At 36.8% G+C, this 18,344-nt stretch overlaps 1 protein-coding gene and 2 long non-coding RNA genes across 4 annotated transcripts in view; 2 read left to right on the top strand and 1 right to left on the bottom strand.

The window, feature by feature from the left end:
• The window catches only part of LOC112184063 (ABC transporter F family member 2), an 87,195-nt gene that overhangs the window by 25,404 nt on the left and 43,447 nt on the right, over positions 1-18,344 (bottom strand). The gene's annotated exons all lie outside the window — the stretch shown is intronic.
• Positions 4,350-17,997, top strand: LOC121051408. Its single transcript, XR_005805639.1, has 5 exons — positions 4,350-4,430; positions 6,835-6,925; positions 7,316-7,369; positions 7,446-7,541; positions 17,973-17,997. It is a non-coding gene; the product is annotated as an uncharacterized LOC121051408 (long non-coding RNA).
• LOC112188319 lies at positions 12,969-16,524 on the top strand. 2 transcript variants are annotated; one of them, XR_005805641.1, is made up of 4 exons: positions 12,969-13,549; positions 13,958-14,045; positions 15,150-15,345; positions 16,322-16,524. It is a non-coding gene; the product is annotated as an uncharacterized LOC112188319 (long non-coding RNA). The 2 variants fall into 2 exon arrangements; XR_005805640.1 differs by having other exon boundaries at positions 16,300-16,524.

Below are 18,344 nucleotides of genomic sequence, written 5' to 3'. Positions count from 1 at the left end.
ACTATAATGAGTTTAAAGATTCTTTATGCTGTGTTCATTAGGGAGTAGGCTAGGCCTATTAGGCCCCAGTATGAATATGTATGTATTGCTAGTACGTGTTCATAGACTCTAAAACACAGATTATGAACTCATTAGAGACTAAGTAGGAATTAGTAAAATTAAATCAAGCAAAAAAAAGGAACTAACAAACTCCAAAAATTAACAATTATTAGTACAGAACAGAGATATCCGCAGTTTTTCCCCATTGTCAATCTCAAGGCCGCAATCACCAAGTATCTGAACTGGACCCAAATGTCAATCTAGATGAGTACATGTGTGATTTATACTCGCTACCTATCTTGAACCAAATCTTTGTTTCTAGAACTTGAGAAAATTTTAACAAATCGATTAATAGAAATATTATGCTAAAGAAATTTCTTTACATGATAAAGTCATAAAACCACATAATAATTCACAAATAATAACTTGCCTGGACCAATACTCAGATTCTCATATACCTACTCTAAATGATAGTAATTAGTATTTTCTTCGTTCTACTTTATGCAGTTTCAGGAAGCCAAATCCTGAATCAGAGTTCCAATTCACTACCGTTAGAAAACCTCATTCCTGTAAAGGTGATCAGGGTGGCTCAGATACTTCAGTTTAAGTTTTTTAAAGTTGATCAGGGTGGGTATTTATATGATACAATGAATCAAACTAGTACTAGGACTAGAAACCACAATAGAAAATTACATATAAGTGTCAATTTGAAACTTTTATTCGCAATAAAGCCACCTAATTTTTCTGGTACACATAAGACCACTTGCATCCTCAAATTTTCTCCTCCCTGACGATTTTACCCTTCTACCTAGAAACTAACTGCACGGTCGAAACCAAATAGATCGATCAATCACTCTCTCTCTCTCTCTCCCCCCTCACACACACAGAGTTCAATTCCAAAACGGAGACATGAAATCAAGGACTAAAAAATCAAAATTTTCGGCGATATTTCGCCGAAATTTTCGTTTTTTTCACTTGTCGAAATTTCCGTAACCTTCCATGTAGATTTCGACCGATATTTTGCGAAATTTTGGGTATTTTTTTGGAACCTTCGATGGATATTTTGGAAATTTCCCAAAATTTCCGATATTTCCCGATATTTTGGTTATTTTTTTTGGAACCTACATAGTTAGTCTAAACTTCAAATCAAAAAATCAACAAGGTCACCAAGGCTTGAACCATGGTCACTCTATTGCCCTTTGAGAGCCTTGGCCAACTCTGCTGCACATACACTCATGTTATCTTTGCACCATTCTAATATATATATTCATTTAGTCTACGAATCAAAAAACTTAGGTACATGTCCAATCAATAACTAACATAGAACAATCTATTACATTTTGAATTTTATTTACCAAATTTTCAAAAAATTTATAACAACATTTCAATTTTGAACTTCTATAAATAGGGTTTAGGATTCCACTCATTCCTTGCACCGAAAGAACAAAATTTCTTTCTTCTTTCTTCTTTCTTTTACTACTTCTTCACTCTATAATTATGGTAAGTAATAAGTTAATATTATTAACCATTTAGTTCTTATTGTTTATTCAGCATTTACCGTTTCATCTTAAATTATTACAAATTACTATATAACAATGTTTATTGAAGGTTTTCTTTTATATATAGTAGACAACTGATAAAACAAACATATCCAAAAGTTTCACTTAAAATTTCCATATTTTTCTTCAAATTTTCATCATTTTTCTTTATTTTTTATCGAAATCGATATATCCTCAATATCTCCGTCGAAATTTCCATTTTTGGGACCATCGATATTTCCTCGAAACTCGATATTTTAGTCATTGCATGAAATCGACCTCCTCCGATCAATGCCGGCGTTCTGGTTCGAACCCTTTGACGACTCTAACTGCAGCTGAAACGGCCCCAAAGCTTCGATCATTGCTCCGATCTAAAGTGCATGGCGGCTGCACCAATACTCCTCAGAAGCGGAAGTTGAGGTCGGATTCATCGTCGCCGATGAAGCCGAGACCTGTCTCATCGTCGATGAAGTGTAAATTGGCTCGCCGGAACCTCAGTGCTTGCACCAATGCTCCTGTAAATGTGAGATTTGGATTGGATAGTATGAATTGAATTCGAGAAACAATTGGGCAAATCAAGAGTGCTTAATTGTGTTTGGTTTTGCAGGGAATTGAGAAGTGTTTCAGTCAGAAAAAGCCTCAAGCCTATTGCAAACCACCGGTTGTTGTTAAGCGGAACTGGAATCCCAGAGGCAAGCCTTGTTCAAGCAAAGTTAGATTAAGTTTTCGGAGAAAATGTGTTTATATTGTTTTTAAATTAGCAAATTGTGTCGAATTTGTAGATAAGGAGCATATGAGGATAGTGAAGGAGGCATTGCACTTGTCTACGGTTCCCTCTAGTGTTGAGTGCCGCGACGTGGAGCAGAAGAGGGTTCTGGAGCTCTGCAAGTCATGCATATAGCAAGAGAAGGCTCATGGATACAGTTTTTGTATTACAATTTGGTAATTCCTATGGATTTTACGGCTTACTCTAGTGAATGACGCTCATGGATACAAGTTATGTTGATGGATTATGATATGTGCAATACATGCAAGGTTGAGCATTGCAAGTCTTCGACATTGTAAATTTATAGTTGTTTTAATGTTCATAGTAGTTTTTGTGTTGGTTGGTAATAGCTTTTTCAGTCGGTGATAGTAGCTTTGTTAGTCTCTTATAGTAGTTTTTTCAATCTTGGAAATAGATTTTGTTTTGCGTGGTAGTAGTTTTTGGTGTTGCTGTGAGTAGCTTTTAGTGATGGTTAAAGTAGTTTTTGGTGTTGGTGAGAGTAGCTTTTTTGATATTGGTGAGAGTAGTTTTTGTTGCTGGTGACAGTAGCTTTTGTTTCTGGTGACAGTAACTTTTGTTTCTGATGTTGGTGACAGTAGTTTTTGTTGTTGGTGGGAGTAGCTTTTAGTGTTACTGAGAGTAGTTTTTGTTGCTGGTGACAGTAACTTTTGTTGCTGGTGACAGTAGTTTTTGTAACCTCGCCGGAGAACACATCAGATTAGCTTTTGTTGCTGGTGACAGTAATATTTGTTGTTGGTGGGAATAGCTTTTAGTGTTTGTGACAGTAGCTTTTGTAACCTCACATAAGATAGCCGGAAATTTCATCAGAATAGCTTTTGTTGCTGGTGACAGTAGTTTTTGTGACCTCGCTGGAGGTTGCCTGAAATCTCACAAAAGTATCTTTTTTTGCTAGTGACAGTAGCTTTTGTTGCTGGTGACAGTAGCTTTTGTGGTCGCCGGAAGTTGGCCGGAGACTTGTTTGAGTTGATCGGAGGTCGGCCGGAGACCGCCAGAGTTGACCGAAGACCCACCGGAGTTGACCGGAGACCTCACCGGAGAGGAGAAAGAGAATGATTGTTGACTTTTTACTCTAGTGGCATTTCTGTAAATATTTTAATTTTTATATCCAAAATATAACACCATTTTTAATATAATGGCCTTATGAGGGAAAAAAAAAAACTAGTTTGTGGCCTTATAGCTAAAAAAACATTAAAAGATACACTTTTATGTCATTAACCCAAACCACAATTACATAGGAAATGAAACTGTTAAGCAAGAATCCTCCAATTCACAGCACATGAGGATGCAGTTACAGACTTCAACAGCAGTATGAATTCAAAACATGCCATATTGGGCACATCTCTTAATCAAGGCACAGTCTACTTACCTTGCCGAACTGGTGAGGTAGAGATAAGTCCTGTATTCGTTCAGGGAAAATTTCGTATTAATTTCTTCTGAAAGCTACAGTTGATTCAAGGAAAGAAGTAGCCATTAAACAAGAAGATACTAAAGCAAACAAACAATGTGGTGATCTAAGGTTCTGCTGATATAGTGTAGTCCTAACATTAGCATACACAATAGAACGGTAGAAGCATTAACTCCATCCAAAATGTCTGTCATTTGATGACGTGGCACGAGTCAGAGTTCAAATTCCTGTAATACTCTTCTCTGTTTACATCTTCTCAGAAGAAAAAAAAGAACGTAACCTGTTTACATCGATACTATAAAGACAAGATTGCAGGCAGGTTAACTATGCAAATAAATTAAACTTAACTTATGCATTTGGTTAGACACAGTTATCTCTTAGTCCTCTTTCTCTTGAATTTGATTTTTTTTTTCCTGGATAGAAAAGGCTACAATGGCTCAGGAAATCATTAATCTAGATTAATGTTGTTTCTCTCGCTTGGTCTATTTTTAATTTTATTTTTTAGTCATGAGCATTCAGTTTAATTTTTGTTATTATTATTATTATTATTATCTTTTTATCTTGCTTCCACTTGTTGATTGCAGGGTGCTCGTGGTGGAGGGAAAATAGTCTTGAAGGGACTTTATTCTGGATTGGCTGGAAATCTTGCTGGTGTATTACCGTATGTGCCTTCTGAGTACTTGATTCAATATTAAGTAGTAGCTAGGACCACGTTTATCATAATGATACAGACATGGCTTGTTGAGAATATGTCCAGAAATGACTCATTTCATGTTTCAGATAAGTTTTACTAGTTTGTTGATTATTTAAAACTGTCAGGAACAAATAGCTTCTTGGTCTGGAGTTGGGCACTTTCAGAATATGGTCTCATAGGTTTTTGATTATAAAATTGTGGATTTTTTTGAATTCCAAATTCTCAATAGACTTATGCGGGTCATAACAATTTATACCAGCTATTGCAACATGCTTTTAATTTCAAAAATTGCTCTCTTTTTATTTGATTTTTAATTTTTTTTTGTTTTGGTTCAGTTTTATGAAGATCTTTTAGTTCATTCAATTTAGTATTTTCTTTAGGCCCATGGTTTTCTCTCATGTGGTATGGGCTTCGAAATCCTCTCACATTACCTAGCTAGCTATATGCTAGAGTTTCCTAACACCTGTGTTAGTGCAATGTTTATTTTGATTGGCATTTCCTAAGCACAACAACCAAGAGTCATCGTTTCTTGTAATAGTTTTCTACTCTTGGATCCTTGAAAGAATGGAATGCTTCAAGCTTCATGTACCACTCTCATCAATCAGGTATGTCTTGCATACATGTGCATGCTTGTCAAGAGGTTAGGACTGAACTTGTCTTTAAATCCTATTGTAGGATGCGAAAATCTTTTCAATCCTAATGCATTGATATGCGAATTTTCATATGGTTTTATCCAAAGCATTCAAACTTTCTTAAATTGGATTATGGGCTTTTCTAAATGATGATTCTATTTTAATCCATGCTTTTTAAAAGACGCCATGAAGCCCATGTACATCAGAAACCCTAGCTCGATCGTCCTCTCCTATATATATGTTTCTCTTAGGGTTGTTCAAGTGTGGAATATATCAGAATATTTGGTCGTTGCCTTCTTGAGAGTTTTCTGCCTTTATCTTCAGAAAGCATTAAGCTAAAGTTTCATGTGAGAATCCTTCATAAGCTGTTCCTTGTTTAGCTTTTGAAGGGTTATCAAATCCCAAGCTTTTTCTGTCAAAAAAAGTTTTCTGGTTTTATGCTTCATGTGTGTTGGTAGTTCATGCATGATTTGTGCCTTGAGGTGATTGACAACCGAGGTGAGAGTTGTGCCATCTCAAGATTGACAAAGGAGAACAAGGTCGCTGATTTGGAAGTAGCAAAGACGAGGAGACACCGCTGCCCACTAGATTGGTTCTAGTAGATGAGTTGTGTAAGATCTTTATGTACTTTCATATTCATATAGTGGATTGTTCACCGGCATAGTGCCCGCAGTTGTTTACCTCTTTAGAGTGTTTTACTGCGTCAACAGATCTTGTGTTATGTGTGATGATTTTACTTTGGATGGTTTGGCAAATTGAATAAATCATAACGTCATCAAAGATCGGTAATTTCAATAAGGATTCAAGTTCTACTGCAATCCTATATTAGGATACGAACATGTCTGCACTCCTAAGACTGATTTCTAAAGTTGTTGACATATTGATCAATTCCGTTAGTTGGGAAATACATACATCCATTCAGTAATTACAACTTGCAGATTGTAGGGTTCGGCAAGAAGCCCCAGTTTCGAGTCTAGGTCCGCGAAGCAGGTTTTCAGGATTTCTGGGTATCAAAGAAGGATAAAAGTATTTACTTGATTCTCACTTGTTTGATTTTTCTAGTTCTTTTCTTTTCTTTTTTTTTTTTAAAAGAAAAAAAAATCTGCCTACATTGGTCTGCTTACACTGCTACGTTGAACTATGCTGTTGTCCAGTTTGGGGTGACTTTTTTAGGTTTCTAGTTGCAATGATCTTCGTGGTCTTGTTGTCAATCTTTCTTTTGCAATTCATTCTTTCTGTAATAAATTTGTCATTTCAAATTTAAATATGGGCGAGAAATCTAGTTGATAGGAGATAAGTCAGATAACTTATGTGCTCTCTGCTCTTCCCCTCCCCCTTCTCCTCCCTCTTTATGTGTGTTTGTGTGTATATATGTATTCATTGTATCTATCTATCTATACATACATATATATGTATACATATTGGGTGTATTTGTGTATGTAATGCACAAATCTTTGCTTTCATGCATGGTATCTGTGAGCTTTCCTGGGCTTGCTATCCATGCTTTAATTTATGTGCTTTCCAACCTTTCTAAAGGATGTTGAATTCTTTTTTTTTTTTTTAAATTGAATAAAGGATGTTGATTAACTGCTGGGATGTTGCTTTCATTTGGGTATAGTTATTTGAGTTCATTTATCATTCTGGTTGCCCTATCGGTTATACTTTTAGTTAGTAATTTGAATATGTTTACAGTGTAAAAGAATTTAATTTATGTTTGATAATTATTTGTTTATGTACAGGGCTTCTGCAATTTTTGTTGGAGTTTATGAACCTACAAAGCAGAAATTGTTAAAGATGTTTCCTGAAAATCTAAGCGCTTTAGCTCATTTTGTAAGCGAATCTTGTCTCTTCCTTTCTTTATGTTTTGTGTATTCTCGATAGGAACATGATGATTGAAGTGGTCTGACAAGTTTACTGAGCTTGTTATTTGAAGTTTGAAGGTCTTTGACAACACAAACAGTGTTGCTGTCAGCCTCAGGATGCTTGGTCATCACGCCATTGAAACCTCAAAAACATTTTGATGCATGCTTCTTCCTGGGATCGGTTTTCTTGTATATTTTACATTATGTGAAGTACTGATTTATCATCTACCTTAATTAAAACATTCTGTTTCTTGTCTTCAATGGAAATCCCTTAAGTGGTTGTTTGATTCTTCAGCTGAAAATTTGGCAATGTAAACTTCTTTTCTGAATCAAACCTTATTTTTCAAACTTTATGTAGACTGCGGGGGCTTGTGGAGGCATTGCTGCATCACTCATTCGTGTTCCAACGGAGGTAAGAGTAGTTTATAGTACTCATTCCATGCCTAAATTTGCTTGACCTGACCTTCTTTCTCTTTAATACTTTTTAGGTTGTAAAGCAAAGGATGCAAACGGGGCAATTCACATCTGCCTCTGCTGCTGTTCGCCTTATTGCTGCTAAGGAGGGCTTCAAAGGACTCTATGCGGTAGGTTTTTCCACTGTGGATAATCATACTAGTTCATACTTTGTTTCCCTCTTTCCTATATATAAAAGAAACAAATTACTTCTCTGTTGTGTTTCTTAAGTTATTGTCAATATATTAACTTTCTTTATCTTTTTGAGATGGTAGGGATACGGATCATTTTTATTGCGAGATTTGCCATTTGATGCAATTCAATTTTGTCTATATGAGCAGCTTCGGATCTTTTTGCCTATTATATGCTTGCAGATTATAGTAAATTGGTAAACTTATGATGCCTTATGATGCCTAGTAAGGGCAACTCCAACCTTGGGGTGCCAAACCAGATTTTGGGCCATTTTGAGACTTTGGATCTCCAACCTTGTGTTTTTGGGGGGTCTGGTCCTATAAATATAGGACTTGGACTCATTTGTAGTCTCATATTTGAGACTTTTCCAAGACCAGAACTGATCATCGTACATGGGGGCCAGCCCACTTGCTGTCTCAGCCCACATGCCGAACCAACGCGCCAGAGGGAATAATTAAAGGAAACGCGCGCCAAATCTGCTGGGAAGAGAGAGCACGCGCGGAACAACAGCTGGAGAGAGAAGATCGCCTGCTTTTCCGTCTGCAAACGTGGGCCCCACACCAGTTGCTGTCCCCTGGTGACCGTTGGAACCCCTAACGGTCATGAAATGTACGGTCCAGATGTTGCCCTGATCAATTTGGACGGTCCGATGTTACCTTTTTTTTTTTGACTGAAACGGATCTATTCAAGATCCAATGGGTCAGATTTTTTGGAAAAAATTGATGAACGGCTCTTATTAATTGAAGGATTATTATTTCCTTTTTGTTAAAAAAATAAAATAAAATAAATAACCAGAAAATTGGGGGAAAAAAATATACCTGTTGGAACAGTGAATTGTAGGAAATTCTATAAATACCTACCCATTCTTTTTTATTTCCTCACACCAAATATCCTCCATCTCCTTCATAATTTTCCATTCATTGTTACATCTTCTTGTTCTTAAATATATCTTCCTTATTTTTTTTGTCTTGGAAAAAATGGCTCCAAGAGGGGATTCTTGGAGGCACAATGAAGAAGTTATTCTTTGCCAAGCTTGGATCACCGTTGGGGGTGATGGTTGCGTTGGAAAAGATCAAAAGTCGGACTTATTGTGGAGTCGTGTGGCGGAGGAGTACAATGCTCACAAACCGGCCGGTTGCATGGATAGATCACATTCTAGTTGCTACGCTCGTTGGAAGAAAATAAGTCCTGCATGTATGAAGTGGCGCCAAGCTCTTAACAAGGTCGAACACTTTCAACGAAGAAGTGGCTAAAATATGGAGGACGAGGTAATTATATTGAAATATGTTCAATAATGATTATTTTTTTATTTATCATGTAGTTGTTAAAAGTAAAATGTTGTTATATAGTTTATTCATCGATTTATACTAAGCCAATATTTTTTTAATATTTTATTTACTTAATATTATATGTAGCTCATGAATGTTAAATCAACGTAGTACGACTCGGAAGGTTGCGATTTTGTGTTTGAGCATTGTTGGCAATACTTGAAAAATATGGAAAAGTTTGGGAAAACACCATCAATGGAAAACACCCACTTTAGTGTTCCTAATCATGTCAACTTGGATGACGATGGAACAACCACTACTGAGGATGAGCTTCCGTCATCAAGAAAGGCACGTCCTCAAGGACAGAAAGCACAGAAGCTAGCTAAGAAAAAAGCCAATAAGCAGGATGCGGATGGCCTACGAGTTCAAATGCAGAAATGTTATGAACAAACCGAACGCGAGTACCAACAAAGGCAAAGACAGTTTGAGGAAGGTCAACTAATTGAGCAACGCGCTGAGGATGCTCGCACGATGAAGGTGGATCCATCAATTTTCACCCCAAGAAAGAGGAGTTATTGGGAGAGGAAGCAACAACAAATAATTGATAAGGAGGCCGAAACTTCAAGCATCCCGGAACAATCTCATTATCCTACACCCCCTGAAGGAGACAACACAGGATTGACCACTTATGATCCACTTGGCGAGTCATCTTGGATGTAATTAATATTGTTAGTTGCTTTGAATGGTTTGTGTTTTAATTTATGATAATAAAAATTATTTTGTTGAGTAGATCATCTTCATAAAAAAGCATTGAACTTTTATTTTCATAATAAAGCACACCACACAAATTAAAAGCACACAACACAAAGTAAAAGCATACTACACAACAATACAACCAAAGTAGGCCATGACCACTTATCATGACAACATGGCCACTTATTGAAAGCACAAAAAAAAAAATGCTCACTGGTGGTTCTGATCAGCTTGTAACTTCATGGTCCATAGGTGATCGACTAGATCGTCTTGGAGGTTTTTATTCATCACTGGACATCTAACCTCCCTATAACGACGCAATAATTGATTTAGTTGTTGCGGATTGCGATCAACATCGGTGTCCATTACTGGTCTCTTATATATCTCTACTTTCCTTGGTCTGGCTGGGATATCATCCGGATCAAATGGCTGCGCTGCATCTTCATCATGCTCATCTTCAACAATCATATTGTGCAAGATAATGCACGTCATCATGATGTATTGAAGGTTCTCCTTACTCCACCCACGAGCTGGTCCTCTTATGATTGCCAAACGAGCTTGGAGAATACCAAATGCTCTCTCCATGTCTTTTCTGTATGCTTCCTGCATCCTTGTGAAATGTTGTGTCTGCGGCGACCTCGGATTCCGATTGCTTGTACAAATGACCCCCACTTAGGGTATATGCCATCAACTAGGTAATAACATTGACGATAATGCCTATTATGTACCTGGTAGTTCACTTCAGGGGTTTCACCGGTGCATACGTCATTGAACAACGGTGAACATCCAAGGACGTTAATATCATTCAGGGAACCTGGAAGTCTGAAGAAGGCATGCCAAATCCAAGTATCGTAGGAGGCCACCGCCTCTAAGATGATTGTGGTTTTCCCCTTGTAGCCAGTATACTGCCCTGCCTATCCGGTGGGACAATTTTTCCATTGCCAATGCATACAATCAAGGCTACCGATCATCCTCGGGAATCCCCGTTCTGCAGCTTTGTCAAGCAGCCATCGCAAATCTGCCGGTGTTGGTCGGCAGAGGTAAGTCTCATGGTACACATTCCAGATTGCTTTTGTGAAGTGCTCAAAAATCTCAATGGCAATGGTCTTCACAATATCTAGGTAATCATCACAGAAATCAGCTGTGATGCCATACACGAGCATTCTCATGGCGCATGTCAGCTTTTGTTCAGTGGATAAGCTGAGTCTCCCACAAGCATCTCTTGTTTGAACAAAATATGGGTCGTAGTTGGCCACGTCGCGCATCATCTTATCAAAGACCCAAGGTTGCATTCTATATCGCCTGTGAAGTATTGAGCTTTGAGTCGAAGATCCATCAGCTCTCGATCCCTGGCCTTATAGGTATGACCTTCTGAAAAACCACCCCATTGTGAATCCTCATCTTCCAGAGTTTGGATTTGCAAGGCAGTGGCAGACATCATCAAGGCTCGTCGACGGCTTCTCGTGACGGCCTCTTCTTGATTTTTCTGCAACCATTTCGTCAAACGATTCATTGCAGAAATGGTTTGACAAAATCAAAGCGGAAAAGAAAGAAAGATTTGTGTGATTTGGATATGAGAAGTGTTTGTGAATTTGTGAGAGATGAGGATGATAATGACCCCATATTTATGGACGGTTTGAGTTTATTTCATTAGATAATATATGACACGTGGCGGACAAAGACTCGACCGTAATTTGGACAGCCAATTAGAGATTGACATGTGGCACTGATATCACATCGAAATTTGTATGTTTGGCATATATGCCGACACAAAACATCAAAATATCTTCTAAATAGTTAGATTCTTTGTCGTATGTGCCGACACTTTTGTTGTATATGCCAACAAAAAAAAAATTCAAAATATTTTTTAAATTCATTAAATAATAAGAATAATTTTTAAATATTATGATCTAAATAGTTAGATTCTTACTCGTATGTGCCAACACTTTTGTCGTATATGCCGACAAAAAAAAAATTAAAATCTTTATGTAAATTCATTAAATAATAAGAATAATTTTTAAATATTATGATAAAATGTTAAATTATTTTTTTTACCTTAGTTCATTAAATTAACATATTTTTAATATAATATTCATCAAAATTATACTTATATTATATTTTAGTCAAGAATAGTGAAAATAACACCCCCATATAAGTCTAATGGTTGGAGATGAGAATTAAGTCATATATGAATAGTGCAACAAGGGGGTGCTAAAATGAGAATAGCACCCCCAAATGGTTCCTATGGTTGGAGTTGCCCTAATGTTTGGACTATAGCCTTGATGCACGAATTGGTGACCATGGGGTTGATGCTTCTGTAGCACCATTGTGCTTAACCATCTTCGTAATGGATGATATCTAGGATGTGTTTCCACGTGTGATAAATAAGACAAGTTCCTTTGGGTTATATCCTTATCCAAAAACGTTAGGATATGTCGGTCAGAGCTCACTTTCTCTTCTGATTTGTATTCCACTCAGATCTTATAAGAATAATCCATATCCAAAAGGGTTATTATCACAAATGGTACCTGAACTTATCCTCTATTTTATCGATGGTACCTGAACTTCAATTTTGATCACAACCAGTACCCGAACTTTTCGATTTCATTTTAAATGGTACCTAAGGCCACCTTCGATCACTATTCCGGCCAAAAAACCCAAATCTAAAAAAATAAAAAACAAAAAAACAAGTTCAAGGCAAGTCAATTACCAAAAAATCATCACTATATATGATCGCAACCCTTGAAATCATCAAAAATCATCACTATAATCGCCTCCCATGCCGTTTTTAGTTGGAATAGTGATCGGAGGTGGTTCTACACTACTACAAAAATTGAATCAGACAACGTATTATACTTTCCCGTCATCTGATTGATTTTTATTTTTTCAGATGTCGTTTCTACAAAATCCGTCTTCTAATATGGACTTATGAATTAGTTCAGAAGGCGTTTAAAGACAAAACCGTTGTGTGACGCTAAAAAAAATTGAGCGGCAAGTTTCCCACCATGTAAGTGGTGTCAGACCCTATCTCAAACCCCAAAATTTCCCCCAAAATGGATTGATCATACGATGAAAAATAATAAAACTGTGGTCTGATTAATATGTTTGTTGGAAATGAGGGAGATTTCCCACCACCAGTTTTCTCCAACTCCCCAAAGAAGAAGTCAATTGATAGGAGAGAAACCCCAAAATTAAAATGGCTGCATACAAACCACATTTTTATAAATTTCTGTTGTATGAGTTATTGTCCAAATTGATAGGGACCTGTCCAAATTAATATAGGCGGGGCATGAAACCCTAACACTTAAGCAAAATGTATAACAAAAATAACAAAGAACGTTCACTCTCTCGGCAACACCTCTTTCTCTCCCTCAACAGAGACCCAAAACCAAAACCTCACTCTCCCAAACCCTCACTCTTCGCTGGCGCCTCACCTTAAAAACCAAAACCAGGCTCTCTAATCGATTAATGCCCTAAACCCAAAATGAGTCGTCCTCCGATGTCTCTTCCAGATCCCCATTACACTGCTGAATTCGAAATCCCCAATTTTCTAGGGTTTCAATTTTTAATCTCAAGAGGAAAATGTTGAAGCGGAAGGCATCATGGAAGAGGATGTTCCCCCTCACCATCTCCGGTACCTGCCTCTCAAGGCCATCATCGCCAATAATCCAAGTGTCGTCATCTTCTTCATCGATCTGAGGGCTTGTCCGACAACCGCTACTATGGCGGCAATGAGTACATCGCCATGTTCCAGCCCCATGACCGAATCATGGGCTCCCCTCTGTTGGTCACTTGACCTATGGTTACTACACCTCCGGCGAGAAGAAGATCTCAACCAACTCTCTCTCTTCCTCTAGTCTGAAATCCAAGCTAGCTATCACCGTCAGCCAGCCCTCTTCTGCTTCGCTTCAATTCAATTATAGCAGGTATGCCTAACTCCCCAAAACACCCCCCCCCCCTTCAAATTTCTTTGCCCTTGTAGAATTGAGATTGTTTTTGCTCTTGCTCTTTGTAGTGGATTTGACCTTTTTGCTCTTTTTCTTTATTGTTTGGCTTTGATCCCTCTTTTTTTGGATAATAATATGGTAGTCTCCTTTCTACCCATATATATCAGTATATGTGTTCGATCTCTTTCACCAAAGAGTCTAAATAGAAAAATGCAATGGTGATGTCTGTTGTTAAAATAAGAAATAGAAGAATGAGTAAACATTTCCTGCAGGAAAGTGCAATTGATTGAGAGTATTTGGTTAAAATTGTATTCCTCACAGTTAGATGGATATCGATAAAAACATGACATATAAGCATTTCACGTTGTGTTAAATTCTGGGATACAGAATTCTGGATCACCGGAACTTCATGTGCCACTGTAGCTTGCAGACATGCTTGGCAACTGAGTCTATTTTATCACTGGTCAAAATGAGAGTAAGTCCTCCTTTCTCTATTGACTGGGTTTGTCAAATTTATCAATAAAACATGCAAATTTTAACAACAAGTACCGTTTGTTAAACTAGGTTTCTAAATAAGGGATAAGATTATCGCCTTCCTGAGTACCCTTTCATAACAATCATAAAGTTTTAAACTTATTCTCTCCCAACATTTGGTTACTGCTGCTTTCAGTTTCTTTTCCTTTATGTACCCGTAAAGTGTTCTTAATGTCTCGGTTAGAATACACTAAATAAAATTTCAATTATCAAAACTCATTTATTTACAATTCATGGTCGATCAGCTCTTTCCTTTACATTATAATCAGATTGATTTCATTTTTATTGCACATAAAATTCATGCAAGGTTCAATACCATGTTGTTACTTCCATTGAATACTCTATTTAAGTGTTTACATTCCACAATTTAATTTATTCTCTTCAGTATTATGAATCCTTGCTTTACTTACTGCTATTTGCTTTGTATAATGTATGTAATTTTGTGCTTTGCACTTTTTGATTGATATTAATGTAAATATTTGTGATTTCTTGCAAAAAGTTACATACTCATCTATAGTTTTTCACTTTGGAATCAATTTGTATAGTATTTCCACTCTTTGAATAATGTTATGACAATCATTATTAATTGATAGCAGATATTGATCATGGATTAATTGCTTCTATGCTAATAACTATTTTTGGCAACTAATTTATGTAGAAAAATTGAACTACAGAAAGACTTGCAATACATAAGTTTGATGATTATTCAATGTCTTTGTACTTGGATCAAGTGAAGCATGAAAAAATCCAAAAAGCAAATTACTTTGTTAACTTAGCACAGCAATAGAGAATGAGTCATAGTAGCTAAAATTGTTTTCTTTTTCGATATAATTAGGATAGACAGGTCTGGTTTATTACTTTTTTTCACAACTACCATATAACTTTTGGTTTTTGGTTTCTCTTCGTTTTACTAAGACCTGTCTTCATGTATTTATGTGCATCTACTTCATATAAGTAATTTGGCTGACGGAGTCTTCAATATCAGTTGCTTTCTTAGTTGATTAACATAAACATTCTGCTATGCATGTTTGGTGCTATCTAAAAGTGATATTCTCCATGACGAGGAAGCCTTGTCTACCGCAACATGTTTGGCGCTTTTGATGTCTTAGAAGAAATGAAGGCAGAGACGACACAGCCTATAGAACCTGATCACACAACTGGGATAATGAAGATGAGTTCGACAAGATCACACAACCTATAGCACTTTATCTTCTTCTTCAGCTAATCTGGGCTTTGTGGAGGTAATTGTCCTATAATAGCTCCACTTTGGTGGGGAAAATTTATTTGTGAGGTTTCATGTAGAATGTATATTTAGCTATGAGAATCATGTAGAGCTAAATATACATGTAGAATGTATATTTAGCTGTCTAAGTTATTGAAAGTGTTTGCCCATTTTTTAATTGCATTACTATCCATCACCCAATTGTGCAAGTGAGAGCTATATATGCTTTAATATATACCAACTTAACTAACTGAATCATAATAAATGTACTAAATTCTTAACTGTTTATATGATTGAGTTCAGTGTTTGGTAGCTATCACAATCTCTATTCTAGCCTACAATATGTCTAGGAGAATTGCTCAGTGTGCGTGTGTGTGTGTGTGTGTGTATACATTATCTTCGTTGTATTTTTGGACTTACTAATTGCTATCAAGTTTGAGGTACGTAGAAGATTATAATGGGTCCTGATTAACATACTTAAGAAGTCAATATTTGGGGTTTAGGTGATAAATGGTTGAAGAGTTGAATGATACTATGTCAAGTAGTAGAAGCATAAATAACAATGGTGTGGTTAAATTTTTTTGGTCGGATTACAATTCTAATATACCAGAATGCACAGGCATTGCATTTGTTCATAACTGGTCTTCTTCAGGTTTTTATCTGTCATTATATATTCTAATTTGTCTCCGGCATAGAATCAACACATTGTTGCAGGAAAAGTTGGCAAATGCATGTAGCAATCCTTCAACATGGGTTTTTAGAGCTGTAGAAAGTCCAAAAATTGACATGTTTAGCTAAAGTTTATGTAGTGTATTGCTATCTTCCCTTTGTACTTTGTTGTTAAACTGGTAATCTCATCCCTGAATTTATTGGAAAATGGACCAAACTTGACAGACTATAAGTATTCCCATCAGTATGTTCATCTTCCATCTTTACACTCCTTTTGGAAAAGCTACTAAAAGTATAAATACAGCAACCGACTTCTTGAGTTGCAGAACTCTTCAGAATCTGCTATTTATATTGCAATGGCAACAAGCAAGGGATGTGAAGGAGACCTAGGTGTAGCAAAGAATGTAGAGACGGTGATGCAGCAAGAAAGCACATACAGAAGCTTCCAAAGCTAGACTCCAATGAGGCCATGAGAGCAGCAAAGTTAGACTCCTTAAGTAAATTTCTCGATGTATATTGCTAGGAGAGTAGTATTAGATGTACTCCTTTTGTAGATGAAAGATTACCTTTGCACAATTTATTTTGGTGCATGATGTGGATTATAACAATTTTTTCTATATATTGATCAGCTACTGTTAATTTGATCATTTTATTTAAGTTTCAGCATATACAATGCATTGAATCATTCTATTAGGACAACAATAACCACAAAAAAACTGTCGTATGTGCACAATAGTCACAATGTCTCGAAAATAAAAACTGTCGTCTGAATGTAAAATAGATAATGAATACTTTGAAAAACTGTCGTCTGAATGAAAGTCACACAACGGGCATAAAATAAAGCGCCCTCTGAATTGCAATCACACAACAGTTTCTAAAATAGCCTGTCGTCTGAAGAATAGTCACGCAACAGCTAATGCTGCCGACATGCTGCTGAGCCCTTCACACGACGGTTCCCTACAATCGACCTTCATCAGACGGCGCCTCGATATACGACGATTTGCCTCCATATCAGACGACGGTTTTTAGCCGTCGTCTGATTCAATTTTTGTAGTAGTGCTAGGTACCATTTAAAATGAAATCGAAAAGTTTGGGTACTAGTTGTGATCAAAATTGAAGTTCAGGTACCATCGATAAGATTCAGGTATAGTTCAGGTACCATTTATGATAATAACTCTATCCAAAAAGTATTCCCTGCAGTTATTTTCATGATGTTGCTTTCTTTACATGTGTTATACCACGTCTAGAATTCTATTCTTCCGCTTGAGTCTCTGGCCTCTGTCTGTTCGATTCTGTTGCCAATGTGTTTTGCAGTTGTGTTATTTCTCTATTTTTTCAGTTCACCTTTGAGTTGTATATTTCAGATGGAAGCTTTTATTAAGATGGGTTAAACATGGAACATTACTACTTAGGACCATGTGTCCAAGATGTCCGCTAGAAAGCTACATACCAGCTACACGCATGAGAAATTACCATTAGACAACGCCCCCCCTCCTTCCTCCTCTCTCTCCCTCCCCTCCTCCTCCTCTAAATTACATCGGCTCCCCAATCTGCATAAACAGCCAAAAGTGGATGCCTTAAATTCTGAAGATCATAAAGAATACTTGCTTGTCTATTTCCCAAAGTGGAATTCCCTAAACTCTGAACGAGTAGTCATGGAACAATTTTCTGCTCTTTCTACTTCCCCATTAATATACCAATGGGAGAATCACAAACATTAGTTTTTCCATTCTAAAACAAATTCATAAGTGGTAGCCTTTCCATCAGCAATAATCTATGGTTATTTAACATGGGATCATGACTTATATAACAAAAGGTGTGCATGTGAGTGAGACAACATGCCTCCTCTTGATGCTTCTATAACATATGAATACACGGTCTGTATATATACATATATGTAACAATGATTTGCATTGTAAGTTCATTTTCTTCATCTTGATATCTATAATTAGCTTTCTGATCTTCTCTTTTTATCAGGCAAAGAGAGAGCTCAATGATCCTGAGAATGCTATAATTATTGGAGCTTTTGTAGGTACGTACTTAGCTTTCGACTCTCCCGTTTCATAGGAAATCAGCGATCATATTATTCTATTTCAATCTTGTCAACTCTATCTTTTTTGGGGATGGTTGTGGGATCTTCTTTAACATGCATAATGCAAATCCAGTGTGCGCCTTTGGTTTCTCTTGTCTGAGTGCAACTCTTAAGGAGTGTGACACACTAGTCCATAGCTTTTTACCTACAAATGGGGTACACATTAATGTTTCCAAACAATCACTACTACAAAAATTGAATCAGACGACGGCTAAAAATCGTCTTGAATCAGACGACGGCTAAAAATCGTCGTCTGA

This window comes from Rosa chinensis, chromosome 2 (genome assembly GCF_002994745.2).
Source record: "Rosa chinensis cultivar Old Blush chromosome 2, RchiOBHm-V2, whole genome shotgun sequence".
In the NCBI taxonomy this organism is placed as follows: Eukaryota; Viridiplantae; Streptophyta; class Magnoliopsida; order Rosales; family Rosaceae; genus Rosa; species Rosa chinensis.
This window is presented reverse-complemented; position numbering and strand designations above follow the sequence as displayed.